Source organism: Semicossyphus pulcher, unplaced genomic scaffold (assembly GCF_022749685.1).
Source record: "Semicossyphus pulcher isolate SPU_LCO1_2020_fin unplaced genomic scaffold, fSemPul1.0.p SCAF_3, whole genome shotgun sequence".
Classification (NCBI taxonomy): domain Eukaryota; kingdom Metazoa; phylum Chordata; class Actinopteri; order Labriformes; family Labridae; genus Semicossyphus; species Semicossyphus pulcher.
In genome coordinates this window covers 22,055,414-22,080,606 of record NW_027211704.1, presented here as the reverse complement: position 1 = coordinate 22,080,606, position 25,193 = coordinate 22,055,414, and positions in this window count along the sequence as shown.

The following is a 25,193-nucleotide window of genomic DNA, read 5'->3' as shown; positions in this document are numbered from 1 at the left end:
AGAAATCAAAATAAAAATGGGGGAAAACGAATCAGAGGATGATTTTAATTCCTCCTTCTCCCCCCCTTTTTTTTTCTCATGACAAATAAATGTGATCGTTTAATCAACGCGCTGCTCATTTAATCAAAGTGTCTCCCTAATAATGAGCTTGCCCTTTTTGAGTCTTTGTTTACACGGGTGGTCATTAAGTCAAAGGTCTCTGCACGTCTTTGTCTGTGTTTGTATTCTGCAGCTACAGCGTCCGCACCCAGCCGGAGCTGAGGATCCTAATTGCTAACATATTTTGCATGAACTGGATTAGCATCTGATTTTTAATCCTGACAGTTAAATGCATGATTAATGTCAGCCGCATGTGCCTGAAGACAGACGGATCAATAACCGTAAACTGAATTATCATAAGCTTTCCCAGTTCTGCACAAACTGTACAAACCACGATAAATGTGAGCTACATTTAAAGTTTATTGTAGCTAAAATCCACAAGCTAACAAACATTAAAAAAAAGCTTTCAACAACCAATCCGGTGTTTTTACACTCCTGCATATTGACCCCTCGCTTTAGTTTGCGCCAGACTCCAGGAGAATGAAAGCAGCTCTGAATGAAAAGCTCTTGTAAGCAGCTGCTGCAGAAATTGAACTCACAAATACACGTGTCAGTGTGTACGCACTCATAGACAGACACACAAACACACTATAAAACACCTTCACCTCTACGCTGCGCGCATCCTCCTCACTCTCACTTCATTGTAAATCTTTTGTGCAGCACGCACACACAAATGCGAGTACACACACCTGCGCGCACGTTCATACACACCGCACGCACGCACACCCGCATTACACAAAGCTGGGGCTTTGCTTGACATTATTAGTTTTGCATTTGGGCGCTCTGCCCAGAGTAACAGTATGGATTTTTGCCTTGGCTACCTATAATTGGATGAGTTAAATTTCTCCATTCATTACATGTGCATCTGACCTCTGGACCCCGGCAGCTCCTGTGTTTTATTAGCACTCTCATCCCCTGATAATAGGGAACCCTCTCCCCACCAACTCTCTTCCTCTCACACACGCATTGTCTCCTGCTTAACAAATTAACCCTTAGTGCTCAGAGTGTCCAAGCCCGATAGGAAAACGCACACAGAGAGCAACATGGTAACCAATATGAAGCGTTCAATAAGGAATTCAGCTGAAAGAAAGAATAATCTGTTGTGTTTCATTTCGGTATTTAACGATTGTTACGTTTGACACAGACTACATACTCTGCAAGTCTGGCATTTTACTTTATTTTCCAAACTTAAAATTAAATCACACTGTTTTTCTTTAAAGGTTCAATCTCAAGATTTTTGTTGCGTTCTCTCTTTGGCGATAAATGGTAATTGCGGGAGAAAAGATCAAATCTTGAAGATCTTAGTTTCGTTCTCTTTGGCGGTACCTATGGCAATAAACAGTGATTGTGGCAGCACAATTCCCAGATATCCAGACAGTGTCGCTCAAGTATGGCTCTGGTTCTAACAATTGTAATTCTTGATTTTCCTCTCTGACGGCCACTTTCTTTTCTTTTGATTTTCACTTATTTTTGAAGTTGTATCTTACTCGCAACACTTGCAGAGACCTGAAAAACAGCTGCCTTAGAAACAAGTTTGTTTGTTGCGTTAGCTCGGCCAACCCTCTCTGGCAGACCAACCACTGCCTGGGTGATGGAAAACTAACTAGGCGCCGCTTTTTTCCCCTCAAAGTCAAACCCGACTCACAGTATGTAATACTGCAATTCTTTCATCAGTGGGCTCAATCACCATTGTGATACCTCACTCGGCAATTGATGGTGACTTAACAGACATTTATTTAAATGAAAATCTCCAAGATTATTACTTTCAATCAATTCCTACAAACGGTGACCTTAAAAGAAAAATATTCCACAACAAAAAATATTTTCCTTTCAACCACGTTACCTTGACTGAAAAAAGGTGAAAAAGAAGAACACAGATTGTATCATTGTGGTTAAGTTCAATGTGTGAATTCCCAGTTGTTGCTTTCTAATCATTCCTGCTGCAGCCATGGGGTTTTGTATGCATCCCCTGGTCATGTATATTTCATGGGAGCATGTATATTTAACACAGCCATGTATACCATATGTGGGCATGATGTATGGATACTGACAACAGTCCTTGACATTATATGCACAATTACTCTTTGCCCCGGCAGTAAATCCTCCTGCTGAACATTGTAAACAAAAAAAGCAGCAGATCTGTCTGGAGGAGGGGGGGGTATGCGTGACACAAGGTCAAAGCTATTGTGGACTTCATCTGTGGCTTTATACAAATAACACGGATTGAGAATCCATTTGTCACTGAATATTTCACGGAGATAATGTATGCAGCGGTGAAAGTCCACATCCACACAGCACAGAAAATCAAGAGAGGAGAGGAGTTCAGGCTCCCCCATTCTCCCTCCAAAACGAGCAGGTGACACCTTATTGATCGAGACCATCTTTCAAGGCCGAGAACTTAAAGCCTTGTGTGGCACATTCAATGACCTGCTGTAGACAGTAATGTTGTCAGCGATGGCTCTCTGAGGGCCCCGTGCACTAGTATCCGCCTGACTACTGGCTTTTGGATAAGAGTTTCTGACAGCTGCGGTACAATGCTAATGGCCGCTCTCTAGTAGCAGCCAATGTGTAATCAGCTCAGCACTCTGCTGTTAAAACTTTACTACAGTAATGTATGCAAACATGATTTCCATTTATTCCCCACCAGGTCCCAACAGACAGGCCTTAAAGTTGCAAACTGTCTTACATCACAAATTACTCTGCTGGCACTTAATGCATTTTATATCACTCATAATCCTGGTGTTCCACACTAATTAGTTGGAGTTGCCAGCATGCATATTTCTCCTCATTATTTGGTAGCATCAAACTCTTTTCCTACCCATTTCCAGCACTCTTGGGTGGATTGCGGTTTTCATGGATCTTTTTTTAAAGCTATTTTTCTGAGAAGAAGAATCTGCCACCAGCGTAGAAACTAATTCTTCACTGGAGGTAAATATCTCTCACAGCAGACCCCGAGCATGCTGTCAAACTTCATACTAACTGAGCAGAGCAGGTGATTACAACACCGCTGCGTGTGCTACTTATTAGTTAAGCTACTTATTTCAACATGCAAACAACATTGTGAACAGCTAGTTAAACGCCACCTTAACACTAAACTGACGCCATATGTCGTTGTAATTTCTGTGAAACAAACAGACAACAGGGCTTTTTCTTGGTTTACAACACTTGGAAGTTGACACACCAACCAGGCACAGGAAGTTTTCTTGCCGAATGCAAACAGTGGCTTTCCCAATGTGCGTGCTTTACACAAACACCTGTAGGTCATACATCCTTTTCTGACACATTTCCTTCTGTCGCTAGTCGTCAAAAATAGTTTGCTTGACCATGACCATATAGGAAACTCAAACAAGGGACCATGGCCATTTGGAAGACTAAGAGCAGTGACATAAGTTCAAAGGTCATTTAGTGTTACTTTAGTGCAGGTGTACTGACTATCCAATGCTCCAATGTTCTAACTTTAGGCACTTGCGTAGGTGTGTAGGAATGGTCTTGACGCGCAAAAACAACTGTGCAGCATGAAAGTATCTTTGGGTGGTGTTCCTGCTTATTGTAAAGTGTTGAAACCAATGACTGTATATATAGATGGACGACGTGTCTCCATCTGCTCTCATTGGACGAAGTTGAAGCCAAAATAGCCCCTCGTGTTGGGTGATGTCATTTGAAGCCAGAGCTGCCAAGTAAAGATCGGTGGGTGGAGCCGCTGTAGCCACTTCCTCTAACCAAAAAACACACATTTAACTTAAAGAAAAAACAGCTTCTTGTGTTGGTCTGAAGCAGACGTTCACAGATATGTAAACTTCAATGACGTTCAACTTCAAACTTCAAACTTCAATTACGTCTCCTCTCGCCGTTCCTCCTCTACTCTGCTAATCTGGAACAGATCGGCAGCAGGAGCCGGATTAGTTAACAGAGCTGTCAATCATCATTTTTACAGCATCAAAAAAGTAATTCAAGCTAAACTACACTTAAAGATATATCAGCATGATAAGAACTAACTATAATGACAGAAACCATGTTTGAGAAAAATGTATTTGGCGTGTATTTTGATTTTATAGTTTGACTCATGTCCCATCTGTTAACATGGAGGAGGCGGGCTTTATGACCTATACTACAGCCAGTTAGCAGGGGACGCTAGACATTTTGCAGGGTGTTCCATCACACTCCTCCCTTATCAGTGCTCATGTCAAGTAAATAATACCTGCACTGGACAAAACATCAAATCTATAATATAAACAGAACTGGTTGGTTAGGTATCCACACTCCATACTCAGACAGTAAACATGATGAACTTGCATTGAGTCACAATAATTGTTACTTCAACACGAGCAGCTTATTCCTTTCCATCGATAGCAAACGCTGACACTATCTTGGATTCAGAATATGCTTTAAAGCCTCGTTAAATTCGGCTACAAATACTTCAAAATGTGTTTATTACATCTAAGTTGAGAGTCTCACTGAGCATCCACAAAAGTGTAAGTGAATATTTTAAACCCAATTGGAACAAACTGCTCTTTTGCTGTCAAGAACATTTCTGTGTAGGTGTGACATGTTATGATTGGATTGACATCTCCCTCGTTTTGATTGACATTTAACTGCCTCCGCACATATATATGTGTAATATTATATATTATATGCTATATAAGCATTGTTAGGAGGCTGTAGGTTTGGGTTTCCAACGGTTTTATTGACATCAGAAGGTGACTTTTATTTTATTAATGCCGACTCATTGTCCAGTTTTGTTTCAGAGGAAGCTTCAAAATAAGCTTTATTCAAACATAGGCCGAGGTCTGCTATCTCACTACAGTGTAGAATACATTATTTACATGAAAGGGGATTTTTAAAATTATATTTCATCTCTTTTTCCATACCTCAGTTATATGAGCGCGATGTACTTTCCTATTTAACACATGCATTCATCACTTTCTGTTGCTTACTGTTTAATGTGCAATTAGAGCCCTTCACTTTGTCTTCTAAATGATCATATCATGCAGTTTTATAGAAGTTTTCACTGGAGATGTGGAGTATTTACAGCAAAAGTCACTGACATTAATAAGCAACTTGGACTTTATTATTATTTTGTTTAGTGACCATAAATCTCTACTCTGGCTGCAACCTAAAACCTTTCTTTTAGAATCAAACACAGACCTCCTGTAAAGATTGTAGTACAGGGAGCTACAACGTTTGTTGTAATCCTTCACAAAGTTCAAAGGCAGTATTCACCTTGAAATCGTGGATTTCATTCAACATTGACAACAAGATGTCATGGTCCAAAAAGAATAACATTTCGGCAAAATAAAACTACATGTCTTTTCTTTTAAGATCATGAGCAATCATAAATGTGTTTAAAAGTGTTTACAAATGGCCGCTCTTGAAGGCAGACTGAAAACCTTGCCAACATAGAAATGAGGGATATCATATGAATCAATCTGGGAACCCATTGGTGACTGCTGGCTTCCTGTGTAGCCATTGGTTATTCAGATGAACGATAAGAGATACTGGGCCAAATCTTCTTTGTCTGTACGTGTCATCGTTTACCGTTCAACTTCGGAAGTGAGAATTGAGAGAGAAACGACATCTGCCATTGGATTGTTACCTGCACCCAATCAGTCTTTTCATAGAGGTTAATCAAAGGCTAAATATTCATCGGATGATTGCCAATACAACTGCCATTACTTATGCTACAAATGGAAACCAAAATATTCTCAAAACCAAAAATCTTATATGTATTTGTGTGCAGAATATCACCGCGATATCACTCATTGGTTTGTAGAAATGTTGTTTCTTACATTGTTTCCGTCACCATTTAGTTTCGTTTTTAAGCCGCTCTTGAAGTGACCCTATGTAGATGAGAGGGTACGCAGGAAACCAATGAGTAGTCAGCAAACACCAAGCTATGAGTTTACACTAGCGTTAGCTTTGTTAGCAAGGTCCCTAATTCACAGTAAGTTACATTAATTGGGATGCTAATTTTGGCTAGCGGGAAAACCAGATTTTAAATGTTGTGTTTTTATCAAAAAATGAACACTGGACTTCTCAGAGCGTTTTCAGAACAACTGAACGCTAAACAAGGTATTTTTCAGTTTGCTCTGCTAGCGACTTTAATCCCAAGGTAGCCACACCTTTCAGCATCCCCTTCCTTTGATTTTTTATTTACTCTGTATTGGACCATAAATTAAAACGTCGGGCTGTGTTGAAGAAGACTTCAAACTATCCATTGAGATCATAAAATCATAAGGAAAATGTTTACTGAGGTAATAATTACAGTGAGAAGTAGGATCATTTTCTCATCTACTTCCACACAATCTTTCTTTTTGCAACCAATGGAGTCGCCCCCTGCTGGCTTTTAGAAAGAATGCAGTTTTTTCGTCACTTCCTCATTGATCAGGAGGATCAGTCTTTTGTGGAGACTTGATATGATATAAATACGGGTTGTCTCTTGTAATTTCCTTTTCAGAAAAAGCGACATTATTTGTAACAAACAGCAAATGAGAGCTAGCGAGAGGAAACCTTTAAAACCTTTGCTCCTTTCTCAGCACCCCATGCGAGGCCTATCACAGCATAAAGGTGGGTGTAAACATTCAGTTGTTGCTGTAGGGCAGCTGGTCAAACTCATTCATTTACTGGCTGGTGAGAAGTGGATTATGCTGCACAGGCGTTCATATGAGAGATCCTGTCACTATTTGAATCCATTGTGTCAGAGCGTTGGGTGTGTCCCCCTTTAAAATATTCAGGGGAAATGATCTCAAACACAATGAAGTGAAGCAGTCGGGAAAGTCATGGATCTGCTGATGGATCCACGCTGACTGAAATGTAGCGCTGATCCAGATTCTGACCTTGGAGATGCTGCAGATGTCAGGATGTCTCGCACATTCTCATTGACATTCAGCTTATGCCTCCAACAGCACACACATGATATGTGATGAGAATGAAAAAACACACAATATCAATAACTGAAATATGCCTGTGTGTGTTTGTGTGTGTTCGTGTCTGTTTATTGGACGGTGTTTGAATTAATGGTGTGCTACATAGCTGTAAACACTGGAATAGTGGAACTGGTTGTCTCTGGATTGCAACATCTCCTTATTTTACACGTAATTTGTGTGCTCAAATGCTTCACACTGCAGTTTAATAAATTATTACTATGGCACAGTTTACCCAAATCAGTCATTCAAATTTCCTCTATTCACGTTGTTTTCTTACATTCGTCAAGGTTTTATAATTCCGTCTCTGAGATTTTTCCTCCGACCCAGTGAATGTCATCTTATAAAAGCAAAGAAAAGAGAAATGAGAGAAATGTGCGCCTTGAACAAAGAGGCATTTTTCAAAACAGAGCTGTTTGCAGACATACTGTACAGATCCAAGGACTAAGCAACCCTTCAGCACACTGATGAAGCGAGACGTGTTTGACTGAAGCATCAGCATCTCTGCAGGAATCGAGCTTCGTTTCAAATTCATACCACATGCTAATTCTAGGACAGTTTTTAACAGGAATTTACTCTGGAATGATTAGGAAGGAAGCTCATGCAAAACAGACACTTAACTTTTCATTGTGCTTTGGTGGACAAAACTATAGATGAATATAAGAGCTGTTGTGAAACAAAATGGCGGAAGGAGGTGAAACAGTTCTAGGAACATCTTAATTTCACTGAAGAGCAAAAATGCACAAACAGTCGACTATAAACGATAAGTAGAGCATTCCATATAAAATGATTTCACAGTATGGAAACTGATAAACATCATTTATTTAAGTGTTAACACACAATTCAATGTGTCAACCCTGCAACAATGTTGGATCTTTTCAAATATTTGATTAAAAAAAGGAAAGAAAAAAATCTAATCATGTACTCATTGTAGTATATTTTCCTTTATGATTTCAAACTGAGTTGTGGATGTGGATGTATGTGGATTTCCAACGTTTTATAATAAGTTTCTGAAACAGGATTTAAAGCTCCTGTGAGGAGTCTTCCGCTGGTTATGAAACAGACTGAAATTAATTCTCCTTACTCTATGAGCTACAAAAGCAAAGCAAACCATCAGCGACAAGATTGATTATTTTAATAAATTTATTTTTAATGCCTGAAACCGCTGTAGGTGTCAGATGAAGCGATTAACTGCACGCTGCCTTTGTTTACATTTTCCAGGGCAAATATTTAAAGTGAGTGATACACATGACTATTAAAGAAAGCAGGATAAGATTTTTTGTTAAAAAACACCACTTAAACATGTACAGGACAAAATCAGTAAAGTGATAAGAGGTATGGCTTTGTCCACAGGGGGCGCCAAAATCAACACAAAATGAAAGTTCTCACAGGAGCTTTAAGAAAAAAGAATAACACAGTAAAAAATCTTTAACAAAAATCAAACAAACACATGTTTGGACTTAATGTGTTTCACCTCCACGACCTCTAATAACAGATGTTCAATTTCAAACCAAATCTTCAGATTTTTACTTCAATCCCAAATTGTCTGCGTCAGTGAATCTGTTCTACATTACAAACCTGAAACATGTTGGATTTTACTGAGACCACAAACTACTACTACCTGCATAATTATATAGCACTGTTACAGCTAAGTGAGGTAATGTTTCTATAAGCGTTCACTAACCTTTCACTGTTATCACGATGAAGGATGACTCATCCACTAAGTATAAACACATAATTAATGTTAAATACATTCTGTCATCAAAGAGTGAACAGTAACACTGTAAAAACAGGTAGTCGTGGTCTCTTATAATTCACTGTCAGTTTAACTAGAAGTTAGTGTGTGCTAGGTCATCTAAACAAATGAAATGATTCTATTTAAATTAAGAATGTGAGTTATATATAAAATATAATTAAGTTGACTTATCACGAAGTGGTTAATGCTGTCGCCTCACAACTAGAAGGTCCCTGGTTTGCATCCTGATTTGATTTCCCATAAATTAAACTGAAACATTGTGTTGACTAAACAACCAAACTGGCAACTTAATTGGAATAAAAAGTTAAATAAACTAAAGAATTACAACTTAAGATTGTAAGGCAGCTCGGACATAACTTTTTTTAGTTCAAACAATTAGTTTTTTTTTACAGTGTATATTTCATATTTTTCTATTTTTTTAATGTGATATTTTAAAACATCTGCACATGAAGAAAAGGTAAGACAATGACAGACACAAAGTGACTGCCTGCACTGCAGAAAGTTTCCTGAACTTTCTTTCCCTGCTCTTTCCGTCTCCTGGACTCTGCGTGAGGAATAAGTGAAGGGCACTTCTTTCTGCTCAGGTTGGGGACCTGATGTAGGCAACAACATGCATCTGATGGAAGCTATCTAGCTTCTTTGACACGTCTGGATTTACCGCATGACTTATGTGACTCAGCAACAGAACAGAATTGGAATCCAAATGTCTTGACATTTAATTGCCACCTGTAGGTCACCGGCTCAGCAATCCAAAACTCAGCGGTAGATCAGCTCATCAGAGTGCTGACAGACTCCCGGCTTCTCCCTCACGGCGGGTTCTCGCTCTCTCCTGGCACCTGATGTCAGTGCGAGGTGCCACGCAGGCGCTGATGACCTGGTCAATAATCAGTAATAAAGATGGTGTGCTGAGCATGATTGTGGAATGATTGGTCTGTCGATAGTGTATCGAGCAGACGCGCTGAAGGCCAGACAGATGCACATTTTGGAAGCAACAGAGAGGCAGCACAACATGGTTTGAAATATGTCAGTTATATTAGGGCAATAAAAACACTAAAACACTGCAGGATGGAGGATGAGGACTATTGTAATATATTTTACTGTAATAAAAAGACTATAATGTTGCATAAGATTGTGCTTTTTTCAATTAAATATTCAAGATAAGCTGTTGCAGACACACTGTGAGGGGTAAAATCACAGAAACCATCAGCTATTTAAGCAATATCACACGATTGAGAGAGAGTGATAATGTACTGAATATCAGCACTGCTGTGATTCAGTCGTTGGCACAAGGCCGCACCTTCTTTGTGTGATGTACATTCATCTGTATGTTTTAATTTATGATGCAACCAGGGAAAAAAGAGTCTGCTGTGTGATTCAGAAGTCGTGCACGTTAAATTTTACATAAATGTTACATTTATAACACGTGGCTGAGGCGGAGTGATACACAGAGTGAAAAGTCCAGTGATGTTCTCTATGGCTGTGTCCCAATTCAGGGGCTGCATCCTTCAAAGGACGTATTTCAAGGCGCGTCCAAGGCTGTCCCGTTTATAACTCCTTCAGATGCGGCTGACAAATACGTCCTCCTTTTTCGGGCCATGAAGGGTCCATCGGGTTCATCCTCAGTAGATTGGAACGTGATGGCGGACTCTCACGGCTGTTTCAATTCGATCAAATAGGGAGCAATACAAATGTTAATGTGACGTTAGTTATGTTAGCTATGCTAGCTACCTGTTGCTAGGCGATAGGAGAGGTGCTTTACAACGTAAGGGTAAGGGCTGGAACAGCTGGTGATGCAAACAGGAAATCCTCTTTAGACCAGACCGTGTCATTTCAGTTCAACCTCAGCGGTCTACAAAGCGTGCGTCCTTCAAAGGATGCAGCCGCTGAATTAAGACACAGCTTCAACACTCAGTGAATAGCCTCTTGTCCAATCAGATTACTTGGTCAGAATGAACTATTCTATAATGTCTGCTGATAGCCCCTGGGAGCAACAGACAACTTTTTGGGGCTTGTGGTGTAGCTAGCGGTTAGCGATAGAGGACTTCCGACCAACTTCAGAAATGAGAATGGAGTTGGAGTTGAGAGATGACATAGCCGATTATTAGCTGCACTCTCATGAAGATGTCTGTTTAAAGCGATCATTATGGCAGATTGTAGTCCACCCCTTTTGCTCTTCCACATGTGCTGTTTCCCTGCATCCATCCAATGCTGCTTAACCGATAGTGAACAAAACTACAAGATTACAGACAGAAGCTACAACTATTCTGGCAACCTTAAATCGTGTCACATGCCTACTGTTTTTTTATGCAAAATCCGAGAGAGTCGGATATGAAATGCCACTTCTACTGAGTCATCCGGGTCCAGATGCTATGTTATGTCTTTAGCCTCTTTCAGCTTTGTTTAGGAGCTCCGCCTAAGTCAGTCTCCAACATTAATTATTTTTGGCCACTGTTTATTATATCTGTAAGTATGCAGAGTGAGAAAAGCAAAGCAACATTTCCCCTTAGGTGTGGTTCGGTTGTGCAAAAGTTAATCACTCGATTATCTCTGAACACATAATGTACTTTCTTCCAATGACAATGCAGATGTGTAATTTGTCCAAATGTCTCGGCACCTGTAGCAGCTGTTGGCTAAAGATTTTTTTTCCACTCTCCGTCATATCAGAGGAATTGTCTGTAATGGAAGATTGTATCGCAGCATTGCCAGATTCCCAAATCGAACCACTCAGGTCAAATGAGTTTCTCTTTTTCAGACAAAGCTCCAGCTCGGAGGGATGTGGGCACTGTCGTTAATGCTACTTAGATGGGCCACGGGGTTGCAAATTTTCCCCACTGCACTCCATATTCCCCAGAGGAAATTGAACATTGTCATGGATGGATTAGCTCTGTAATGGTGAGACACATAGCTCGAGCAGAGGAGACCAGCTAAGAAACGTTGGGCAAATGATGAAGGAGGAAAAGGTATGAAATTCATTTCATACCTCTTCAGGCACATTCACTTGAGGAGCGCTTTTTCTGCGATGCTAAGCCAACACATAAGCAACTTTTTACTAGTTTTTCGGCATTTATATTTCTACCTTTAAAGTTACAATGCACTGCTGTCATTCTCTGGCTACATAATGGCCTCATGTCACCCCTGTAACCTATAATATAAAAGATCTGTGAGCACAAGATGATCATTGCAGTGCAAAAACATATGAATACAACACATTTTAAGTTTCTTTCAAATAACAAAGAAGAAGGAGAACATGTTCATGTACTTAGAACGTATGTTAGTCAGAGGTAGGAGTTCTGTGCACACTCAAATGCATTCAAGTCTTTTATAACGCGGTATGATTTGTCCTGTGACAGGTTTGCCATTTGCAGCTGACCTTTTTAAATGCAAAAGATGTACGATAATATTACACATTACTTCATATTAAGTCTCTGCTGTAGCATGACCGCTACGCTGTAGTCTCTGCCGCACAGTTTCCACATATAGAAGGAAAAATCAGCTCTAAGTAGGTGTATATTTATTACATAAGCTGCTGTGCTGTATTGATCTATTGTTCCATTTAAAAACGGTTTTCATGACAATAAGTCAGCCATCCAAGACTCTGCATGTGATGCAGTCAACTAGTTGGGAGCAATATGTAAGCTGCTGCATAATGCTTGGACGACACTAATCCAATGTATTTACGACTGCCATATGATGTAATATGGTCTCATATTACTGAATCATCCCAGCACTCACTAAGAGTACACTACACACTATATGCTGCTGAAGTGTCCTTAAGCAACAATGGGATATTATGAGGTATTTAAAGAAGCTTGGTTTTCATATGGTATAGCAAATAATTACTGTATATAAAATTTTCTCATTCACTGTTGTATGTACTTCTGTAACTTAGGTCAGCTAAATGATATTGTATATTTATAATACACAAGTAGGCTACGTTTTATACTTAAGCTCTAAACGAAATCAGCTTTCAAAAACAGAAATCTTTCAATCTTCTCATCTGTACTTTTAGCTTGAGTGCTTTTTGAAGTGCGCGACATGCCCTAGTCTTGCTAGCTTACTGCCTTCATCAATCACATACTTGCTCCTAACCATTAGAAACCTGGACTAAATGTGCGTTAACGTTGCAGTCTATAATACGGTAATTTGTATCATAATATCTTGTGCAGGCACCACAAACTTCTTCGACACTAAAGGTAACAAGAAGAGAAGTGAACAAAAGTCGAATATTGCTAGCATTAGCAGCTAATGCAACAATGTAATTTCTGTACAGAAGTGTCCTTGAGGACGACTCTGATATTATGAGGTATTAAAAGGTTGGTTTTCATTTGCCATATATTTGTCATATATGGAAGCAACTAATTACCGTGTAGTAAAATTTCTAATTCACAGCTGTATGTAGTTCTGTGACTTAGGTCAGCTACATTATATATTCATAATACACAAGTAGCCAACATTTCATACTTTAACTCTAAACCAAATCAGGGGAAAAAACAGCTTTCAAAAACAGATAAGAGTAAATCTTTAAAGCTGTACTTCTAGCTTATGTGTTTTGAAGTGTGCGTCGCGCCCTGCTCTTGCTAGCTTACTGCCATCGTCAATCAGATACCAACTCCTAACTGTTTTAAACCTATTTAAACCCTGAAACATGTCAAGACTAAAATTGCTTTGACATTGTATTCCTAAATACGTCAAATTGTATCATGCTTAAACTCTATACCTTATAGTTTAAGTGAGGTTTGAAGTGCGCGGCATGCTGTGCTCTTGCTAGCTTACTGCCATCGTCTTTCACATACCTGCTCCTAACCATAATAAACCAATTTAATCCCTAAAACATGTCAAGACTAAAACAAAACAAAATTGTACCATTATATCTGGCGCAGGCACCACAGACTTCTTTGACACTAAAGTTACCAAAAAGAGAAGTCAAAAAAACGTGAGTAAAGCTAGCATTAGCAGCTAATGCTACTTGTAACTTAGCTCATTTTCTTTACAAAAGCCATGTGCAGTTTTATGTATGACAGCGACTTGCACCAATATTGAAATTGTATCTATTATTTTATTGTATTATACTGTTTAGTTATTTTTTATGACAGGCAGAGTGAAAGGTTTCATGAATTATCTTTGTGTACTTACTTGGTAAGTCTGACGGCCCATAGCATGTTAGATACAAACATAATGAAAATGGCAAGCTGAGGAATGTAACAGACAGTCGGTGCCAAAAGTTTGACTTTTTCTGTCTTGCCTTTATCTAATTCATTTAGTGCAGAGTCTGGTTTTCTGGCAGGGTGGTCAGAGATAATGTTAATCTTGGTCAGCAGCGGTGGGAAACCATGCAGTTCCACACAACACAACAGATTGGAGAGATAACACAAATACAGTCAGCGGCAGACACAGGGGACTTATCTCCATGCTGCAAAGTTTGCAAGAAGCCATGTGTGACAGAACAATTCTGAGTTGTTCTGTTATGTTGATTTTATTGCGCGTTATAATTTAAATGCTAAACAGAAGCGGCTAAAAGGCAAACCAGCTTTTGATGTCAGGTGTCCTTTAATTGATCTTCAGAGCACGTAATAAAAATGACCACATGGTGTGAATAAAGGACAAACAGGTAAGAAATAATGAGGGCTGATAGGGGAAGCCTACCGCCGAGTTAAAGAGAGCTGGAGAATCAATAACCTTCTCTCGGGGTCCTTTTTTTATTTCAGGACAGGGATCATTCAGGTTTCTAATTGACAACTCATCAGACTCCCCGCTATTATGACTTCATTATATCTGCAGAGATAAAAATTAATGAGAAGCAGAGGCACTGGATGGATATGCCAAACTTAGCATTCATTTACATTAAAGAGGGAAACTCTCTCTTGGCCGGGAGCATATCTGTAATGACTTTAATCTACGAGAACTTCTAATTTAATACCACAGTTCATTCATTGTTATTATTCTTTATGACCTTGTGTATTTATTACTTTAAGCTCCCATCTTCCATCGCTGCTTGATGATCCCTCATTACGCGCATTTATTCTTAATATTTACTTTTTCTGAACCTTTGCTTCTATCACTCCTGGACCCCCCTCTCGCTCTTACAATCCCACCTCCTCATTCTCGCTCCCTCTCTCTCTCTCCCTCTCCGACAGGGATAGGTTTCATTACTGTAGTCAATCTGGGCCCAGTGGACAGCTCCTCTGCAGCACTGTGCACCTCAATATAATCCTTTTAATTAAAGGCCTGCCCCCCCATCACCGCTGCCCTGCTCCCGCCTCTGCCCTTTTCTCGCACGGCGCCAGCCTTTTGTTCACCCAGGCACTCACCCGCTCGCTTCATGTCAAGCCACGCTCTTGCCATTTGAAAAGAGGAGACGTCACCTTTGTCTCTGCCCCTTTCATGCGGCTTTAATCTCTGCCGCAATATTGCAGACACTGTTTTGTGTGCGTGTGTGTGTGTGTGTGTGTGTGTGTGTGTGACTCGCACTTGTCTGTATATGGGGTTCATCCAGCTTAGGGCTCATCAGGGTTAAATCAGCCTTTAAAGGAGCTTGATTGCCTGTGATTGGGTGGTGATAAGAGGCCAAAGGGCGGGGTGGCATTTAGGCTGAACTGTGCTGTAGATTCTCTATATTGATTTACCATTATGAAAGCCCTTCCCACCTGTTATTCTTCTCCGCAGTCCTTTGAATAGAAGGCATCATTTTCAATCAAGATGATGAAAGCCGGTGCAGAAGGAGTTTGTTCTTTTTACTGTGGGCCAGCAGGCTGTGATGTCTCTTGTAAAAATGTTAGAAAGAATTCAAGAACTTGAAGTCCTTTATGGATTTTTTCAAAGTTATGCTTTTATGTTGTATTTATGATGTTTCTAGGGGCTGTCGCGTGTGCTGGTTGATGGTTTTTGTACGTTTTTATGGTCTTTGTGGCAAGCAAATTCCTTCATACACCCCGAGGAGTAAAACATTCATTAATTCCTTAAGAATATACAAAATATATGGTTATTATTCACGTCATTAACAGTGCAGAAATAACAGCAGACGTTTGGCATTATCTCTACGTCACAGTCATCCAAACACATAAATTACTGACCACAGAACTCTCCGTGCATTCATCAAAATGTTGATAAATGGCCTCAGACATGATACGATTCTGCTTTGTCCTCACCTCTGAAAACTCCCAGATTAACTTCAGTCAGGCTAGCTCAACATGACACCGGTGACATAAACCTAAAAGGCTCAATACCCTGGAGTATTTACTATCACCAGCCATAATGCTCTTTCCACCTCTCTGCATCTGTTTCTCCATTTCACAGCTATCAAAGGAGCTTTATCCTGCCGCCGCCGCCGCCCCCCCCTCCAACCCCCAACAAGGCCGGCATGGCGCTTGTCTTCTCACATTCCCCCCATGACTCCCTGATTGATAAGAAAAACTCCTTAGCCCTCCCTCCACCTCTCTTGCCCTTGACCCGTCTCCATGCACTATTCATTGGGGTTTTTAAAAGTCACATTGGGCTTGCTTGGATTGTCCGCTGTTTGAAGCGGGGGGGGCGTTATCAATCTCTCTGCAGAGATTCTCTCCACTCCCCGGCCCCCGACCCCTGGGGTTTTATGCATGCGTGCCGGGTTGCGAGAGTGAGTGCACCCTGTCCCAAGTAGACAGGGCATTTATTCACTCAACTCTCAAAGTCTGTCGGCGGTTGGCGGCCATAGCTATAACGGTCTCGGCCTCGGTCCGTCTCCCTCTCTCTCTCTCTCCCTCCGCCCGCTCTCTGTCCCATCTTTCAGCGCGGGATGTTAGCATGCGCAACAAGCAGCCAAGGCTTTGGCCCTTTGACAGGCAGACTGTGGGGAATAAGACGAGCGAGAACAGAAAAAGACGAAGGAGAAAGAGGAACGAGTCAGAGTGGTGCCCTCCAAGGGTCAACTCGGTTGCTTGCGCCGCCTCATTGAGAATCGTGCGGCGTTGAGCTTAATGACCGTGCATGGATCAACGGTGGAGGCCGCAGAGAGGACGCCGTCACGGAGAAGAAAACAGACAAGCGCTTGTCCGTGGCTTCAAAGGCAAAATTACAGATATACAGCAAAGGAGCAATCACTGCGTTGTACATGTGTGTTGACCTTCTGTGTCATTCGCAAATCATGCCCCCCTGCCGTCCACGTTGTCCCTCATTGTGTTGTGATCGATCGATGGAGACAACTGGTTATTCACGAGCACCACCGCGGGTCAATACGGTTCTCCCTATCTGCCTTCAATGGGAGACTGTTTTATTCCCTCATTAAATGGGATTCGACACCGCCACCCCGTCCGCATTTAGCCGTATCTCTCCATGACAACCAATTAATGCATGTTCAGACACCTTCAGGAAATGCCCCCTACAATAACCCACACAAAGGATGCGCAGGCATTCAGCTCACACACTGGCTGGATTGCAGCGGTGTCTCTTCCCTCCTGAGCCGTAAAGGGTTAACTTCCTGTGGCCACATTTTCATTTCCTGTAGTGGGCTGTTCATATTGGTTGGAGATGTTTATGTGGAACTCTCCTCCTCTGTTTATTACACTGCCAATGACAGATCAGTTCCTCTGACCCCTCTGGCTAGCTTTAAATAAAAGGACTTTATTCCGAGGCAGCGGCCCCACTGTAGCCCGCTGACATGAAAGCGCCTGAAGAGTGCCAGGAAAGCGAAAGGCCAGTTAAGGGGAAATTATATTCCTAAACAAGGTTTGACAATAAACGCATGAGTGGGACAGATAAACAAAAGGTACTGTACCTCCTCTTATTGCTTTTCTACAGAGTGTATGAAAAGGCACAGGGGATTTGGTGTGCTTACTGTGCTTTGTTTACTGGTTCTGCTGAATATTTCTGCTAACCTTTGGCTTTCCTCTGTCACGTCTGACTCTACTGTGTGTTGTTTAATGGATTGTTTGTCCTAGACCTGTAATTCAACATGGCATTATCCTCACTTACTCAAAGGAGCTTTTTCAATCAACAGATGCTATAGGCAGACAGCACTTGTAAGAGACATATTTTTTTAGAGTGAATCTTGTAAAACATAAGTACAGCCATCGAAGAGTAAAGACTGTAAAGTATTACACTTGTTTGTGTAGCACACACTGTATGACAACCTCATGACAGGACAGAAAGGCTGGATGGATGGATATGGGCTTGTGTAGGACAAAGTCAAGTACTGGGTGTAATTTGTCAAGAGATATGGAACAGGAAGAGTAGAGCCGGTTGCTCCATTTGATATGGTTGGAGTAATGGCAGGACTTAGCGAGTCTTAGCAGGAGTATGTCAAAGGGAGGGCCTTGTGGTGGCATGGGACCCATCTGAAATCTAATGGGCCAACTCAGATCCCACTCAGCAATCCGAAACTACGACTCTCAATTCTCCCGGTAGAAGCGCAACTTGCGTTCAAACCAACGTGTTGGGCTGTGTTGTAACAGGCTGCATTTCAATGTAGCACAAGCCCTTAAAGAAATAGGCATCTAAGACATTTCTACTCAGTTGTGTTATGTTTTGGCTGACTGCCGGGGTCAGCCCCACACACAGGCCTGTATGTGACTGACTGAGTAACTGACTGAGTGACGGTACTTTCACAGCCGTAGAGAGAGAGAGAGGGGACATCGCAATGGTAGATCATGGAGCATATTGGACCTCCACTGAGGCGACTCTCTGTCTATACGACTCTGGATACTTTGGTCGGGGAGTAGGCGGGGCTGCTTCTCCGCTGCTCGTCCGCTGTCCTCACCTACGTCCGCAGCGCACCTGCTTTCAAACCCGTAGTCATCGGCCTCATGAGGACAGTCCTTGTAACACATTGCCCACAAAAGCGCACGTTGACCTGATGCGGTCAGCCACATACTGGGTTTTGACCTAGTCTTGTTTAATTAAAAAACTATACACAGGAATGTACCAACTGTAATATACTTAAATCCATCCATCCATCCATTATCTATACCACTTATCCTAGTTCAGGGTCGCAGGGGGGGCTGGAGCCTATCCCAGCTGTCATTGGGCGGTGTACACTCTGGACTGGTCGCCAGTCAATCACAGGGCTTACATTAAGCAGTGCACCACTGTGCAGCCAATATACTTAAATGACATTAGTAAAAGCAATGGGAGATAAATTCTATTCGGACATGATCGGCCACCCCTACATGAGTCAGTGCCTGAGTTTGGCCACCCCAGTAAATCAAATCTAGACACGCCCCTGCTCAGGCAGCCTCTCCTTTATACGTTTGAGGCGACTCTTGCTTACAAGCAATACAGAATTCTATGGACCTACACACTAAAACAGTGTTTTTCATCACTTTTATCTCACCAACACTAGAGGGCACAAGTTTTTTATATATTTACGACAACATCCTTCAGTCAGTTTGAGATCGAACTAATCAGTAAAATTAACTTAAGAAATTGCGTCTTTGGACTTCCAGAGCACTTACCAGACTTCTTCTAAACATTAAAGTTTAAGAAGTCCATTTACCAACAACATTATTATTCATACTCGAGACAATTGATCTAATCTTACAATATTTTACTCGTGTGTATCGACTGAAAACTTTTAAATTAGCCATAATTTGCAGGAAGTCAAGAGTGGATGTGGCCATGGATCACATGTCCTTAACAACGTCAATTTAATGGATCTGATTCAAAATTGCAGTGAAAGAGCAGCAAATCGCCCAAGGATAATGTAAGAAGGGGAAAGAAATGATGCAATTAATGATCCAAGAAGTACAAACACTGGCATTTTCCCTTTTAATAAAATCAGTGAGATTTATTAGATCTTGGTTAAGAATAACCCTGCAGCGAAAACTCTCAGCAGCCTTTCAGATCTGATGATCTAGAGTTGGAAATAGTGTGAGGGACGCTTGTACGCTGAGATGTTTTGTATCATTACAGGCTGCCATTATGTCAGGCACTACCGAGCATGCTCCGAGCTGGCCAGCGGTCCATCGGGGGGCGTTGTTATCTCTTCACAGAGTCGTTTCACTCTCCGTGTTCCCCCCAAAGAGTCAATGTTGCGGCACATCAGAAAGAGCCCTCGCCTCATTAAGCCATTGATATTCTGTGATGCCGGCGCCCTGCTGAACACCACATATAGGGACAGCAGAGCCAGGAGAAGGACACAGTGTGTGTTTTATGGAGAGGCTCTACTAATACTGAAGAAAATGACATTATCATGTGGATATGAGCGCTGGATATGAGCGTGTGTGAGTGTGCTTTTGTGAGTGTACTTGTGTGATTAGTGGGTTCCATAGAGAGAGAGTGAGAGAGACAGTGTGTGTTTGGAGGGGGGGGGACGACTCAGTATCACAGCTGCAGCCTGGGGCAAACCCACTGTTATAAATACAGCATTCTAATGGTGACTTTATGATGTTGCCTGTGTGAGACTATGGCCCCCGAGGGACCACTTCCCCACAGCCCTTCTCCTCCCTCATCTCCCTTCCCCTTCTCCCTTTTTCTCCTCTCCCCTACTATATTCTCCCGTTTCCCCTCATTCAGAATTTACGGCCTGACTGGGAAAGACGGGAGCTGTAAATTCTCCCCCCCTTCTCTCTCTGCTGAATTATTTATCTGCGGGCCCCGTGACACAAGCAGCAGATGAGGACCCTGGTTAAGGAGATAAAAGGTGGAGAAAGCGCGGCCTAATTGACCATGATGGTGGAGTAATGGAGAAATATTCGGAGCATGTTTGGGTGGGGGGGAGATTTAACAACGTGCCAAAGTGTTATGTCCGTGCAGAAGTGGCGTTTTAGTAAATAAACGCAGACTTATGATTGTACGTTTGAGCTTTGCAAAACAGGATTAGCACATGAGTGTGAGCAGTGTTAGTGGCTTGAGACAGTTTGAGCTATGTGTGAGTCAGCAGCAATGTCAATGAGTCATTTGTTTCATTTTCCACCTCCAAACAAAACGCAGACCTGAGAACAGCGGGGAAGAAAAGTCTTTAATTAAATCATCCTCGGCTCTCAGCGACACGCTCATCTCTAACGTCTCTATCTCCCCCTTTGTTTTCCCTCGACTGATGCAACCACTTCCTATATATTGCTCTGTTCAAATGATAAATGGTGATAAGAGCGGGCCATTAATACACTGCACTGCAAAAGTCAAAGGGGACGGGACAGAAAAGTGTATGTGATGTTCTCCTCTTCCCCCCTACACTTCTAATAGCTCTGCAGCTTCTATCAGGGCGGCCTGATTTCTCTCCCTCCCGCGCACTGTATTAAGCAACGACACGGCTTGATCGCGTTGACCCCGGGATGTCAACCATCTCATTCTGATGACCTCCAAGTTTCCTTTCCACCAAATGCCTCTGGCTCGGGGCCAGGGCCTTCTATAGAGTTAGGGTGTCTGACAGGGGAGAGCCAGGGACAGAGGAGGGGGCTGCAGGGAGAGGTAAGGAGGAGGATATCTGCAACACTAATAGATCGTTATCGCTCCCCCTCACCATTGGCCTGGAAGAACACCAGGAGCAGCATGTCTGCCGAGATAAATAAAAGAAAGCCTCCAGATCGATCCTCCCCACCCCTCTGGTTTTCGAGAGGCCTTGCTGTGACCTTTCCACGAGATAAGGTGGTCACGAAGGTCAACCCCCCGTCCCCCCCCTCAGCCCGTCTCTCTAAGGCAAACGAAGGGTGGGTGGTTGGGAATCAGGATGGGTAAATTTGTTCTTTAACGCTCTCCACCTCCGGAGGGGTCCCGGGGAAGATTGACAGAGTCACAGCGGCGGATTGATGAGATGACGACTGTCAGCCTGACCTTTTCTGGAATGCATCAGGGGGTCAAAAGATGGCACGTTCCCCTCGCCGCTCGATGCCGAGGTAAGCGGTGCCACATCCCAGGCGTCACTGTCTTATTTGTGTCAAGTGACGGCGAGGGAGCAATCTAAAGAGCAGTGGTGCCGGGATCACGTCTCTGTTATTCCTCAGTTGAGAAAGGTTATAGAAACAATCTATAGGAATTTAGATTCACTGCCTGTCATCAGCATTGCACATAACAAGCAGCTCTCTCTCCGGAGGAGGAAAGCGCATTCGCTCCCAGACGATGTGCTGCTCAGGCCGTTTTGGTTAATGTGTTTCGTTTACCTGGTGGAACGTACATTTCTGTTGACAGCTGTTCTCTTGATGCTTGCTTATTGTGTCAAGACGAACACAGGCGGATCACTCAGCGCTCCAACAAAGAATCATCAAAAGAGTCTGTCATTCGTCACCCGGAAAATATAAACTTCATTTACATTTGTTTCACAGGAGAATTTGGCTCCTACATCTCGTCCTAATTAATGTGCGCTCGCTTTCCCCTTGCTTTCACTTTGGGAAAGTCAATGAACTAAATTCAAGAGGCTTTTTGGAACCAAACAGCGTGTTGCCGCTGACTTTTCCCTTTTTAAAGAGTAACCTTATTATGCACACACACTATACACAGAAAGCACAGATTAATTTTCCTTTCATCAAACTCAGTGTTGCAAGGTTTGAGTGAACAGAAGCAGCGTGCTCTGTGTGTGCTGAAGCTCATAACCTTGACACAAGTAAATAAAGACATAAGCAAGAGTCCAGATTAGGTCTTATCTTGAGTAAAGGTGCTGCGTGGTGTCAGGTGCAGGGGGCTAGAGGATGAAGATAATAACCTTTTTTTTCACGTGGGAGAGGACACCTCTAATTCCCTCCGTGCCCCTGTGAAAGGAGTGTATCCCTCAATGTCTTATCTCTGCATCATCTATCTCTCCTCGCTGAGCGAAGAGCTCGGACACATCTCGGAGATAGTGCAGCAGCAGCTACAGATTACAGCCCAGCACTTCATATCCAATCAGGAAACCGCAGCCGCTGCCGCTAACGAATTCAGGGGGGAAAAAAAGTTTGAGAGCGACTTGATAACATTTCAAATTGATAGCACGACTGACTTGCATTTTATATTTTCATGCATAATGCACGGTACGCGCCTGCATCCCCCACAGCTACGCTTTCTGCATGCCCAGGTTGCCGGTGACTAGAGCTAAACACTTAGTGTAATTGAAGAAGGCAATGTGCAGAAATCAAGACGGATCGGTGCTGCAAACGGGGGCCACCTCCCTGGAGCCTCAGTCTATTAACACTGTCACTCTGCTCATCAGCCCAGCACCTGCCCGCTCCCCCTCCTGGCTGACTTTAATCATGCTCGCTAATAAAAGCCATTATATCACACAACTACTGTAACCCGCACAGCACCGCACCTGCTGCTGACATGGGGAATGCCACGAAACCATTACCATGAAGCTGCATGCTAAACTTGACACACACTTCCTGACTGTGGACCAGTGATGAAGCTAACACACAGGGGGGGATGATTTGGCTTCCTCCCTACCTGTCTTATAGGGACAGATAGCCCGCACGGATGTTTAGAATGATTACATGCAATAAAGATGAATTGCTCCTCCTCTGTGTTTATGACTTGGCGTCGGTGTGTTGTCAGAGGCAATATAGCAGAGATGGTAAACAGAGACAGGTGCATTTGTTTACTGCTAATGGGAGCTAGTAAAGCAACAATGCTAATGTCCTCTTCAGCAGCAGACTCTGGGCATCTGCTTGTTGGGGAGACATTATTGTCAATGCACATTAGTAATCAAACACAGCAGTGTAAGCATCTGATATGTGTTTTTAAGCATGGGAAAGTCGAGTTGAATTTGCCCCAGTGGCAACGCTCGACGTCTGCTTAGGTCTGCAAGATGTGATGGGTTTTGCATGAATCGACTGACCTACTGGCTATTGTTGATCTGTTGTCCGATGTTTGTACAAAGTCATAATAAAATATGGTTGATGTGTTTCGTTAGTAGTCTGAAAGCACAGGGGAGACTTATTGTTCTGCTCCAGGGTTGAAGCTGTAGCTAGCTTTGGGGCTAACTCCCGTGCTTAATAAGCCAGCAGCACGCAGCAAGCAAGACACGGAAGCACAGTTTGAGTCTTTAGGAGTCGTAGGCTTTATTATGCACAAACAGTCTAAACTGTACATTAGTTCTGTTGGTTACACAGCTACCCATCACACTTTTCTCCGGTCTCTCTCACTTGCTCAACCACCCCACTGTCATGCTCGTAGCTCTTCCCAAAACAGAACTACACTTCTAGCATAAGATCGTGTTACAGAACTGATCATCCAACACCAACGCACCTCAGGAGAATTGTATTGACCACTATGTAGCCCCCCGTGTTCGATATATAATTCGAACAAATTCCATATCACGTTGAAATCGCTCGAACTCGATTTTTGGTAAAAGTGACAGCCCTGAAGCAAAGTGGATTTGCAATCAGGCATATCTTTTCGCAACATGTCCTTCTTCTGCCGCCATCTCTTTGGACTTTCCTGTTGCAAGAAACAATGGTGTCTTCCCAGTTCTTGGTATTTACTTTTTGGCTCCATTGTCATCAATCTACAGAGAAAATCACCAGGAGGATAAAGGGGTATAAGGGAGGCAAGATTCATTTACATATTGACAGTTTCTGTCCCATTAGCCACTTTCAGCTAGCATAGATACCAACGACTCTGAGGGCATTTCATCAAGGGCCATACAAGGGTACTTGAGGCTTTCCAGCTCCAATTTCATTTAGCAGACGCTTTTGTCCAAAGTGACGTTCATCTGAGAGTTAATACAACACAAGCAACGATCTAGACAACGTGAGTAAGTGCCAACAAACGGCTTCAAGCCTGATCGGAAACAGGTGCCAACAGGAAGTACACAGAGTGCACAGAGGCCATGCACAAATGCACAGGGTGTATGGAGGCAGATTTTTATTTGATCATCATAGCTGATTTCCAAAGCCTTACAAATCTGGCCGGGTCCACTTACATCCTGGAGGTGTGGTTGGCCTTGTAGACTCTGAGTCCATGGGAGTCTAAATTAGGAAAGGGGATATTGGGGACTTGAACACAGCTATCATGGCAATCTCGGATCCCATCGGCTATAGTCTGAGACGATATAGCCTCTGGTGAACGTGCCGGGCGGTAAGCGATAATCGACTCCCCGTCAAGACTTCCTTTTCCACGTGCTGCATTGTTACAGAAAGAGAAAACGTTTTCTTGTGATTTACTTTAATTAACGGGTCTTATCTTTCAACATCATGATGCAGATTTGTAAGAAGCAAAAAATTCACGCTTCAGGTCTGTCCTCAAGAGGATAAGAAAACTTTTAAAATGCTTGTTTACTGAACAGAGGTCGGATCTATCTGATGCATTCGAGGAAGTCAGGAAATCTGAACACTGAACGGCTTTCACGACACAGCGTCAAGGGAATTCATCTCAAGTAAATTTTTAGATCTGTAACGGATTGTTAGCTGTTAGCATGCAGACGTCTGTTTATAGAGATTAATAAGAAGCTAAATCATCGTCAGATCACGCTGATGGGAGCCGGGATGTCATTGCGGCGCATTACGTTCCGTCTGCTTTTGCTCTCCTCACGGACTGTTTTTCTT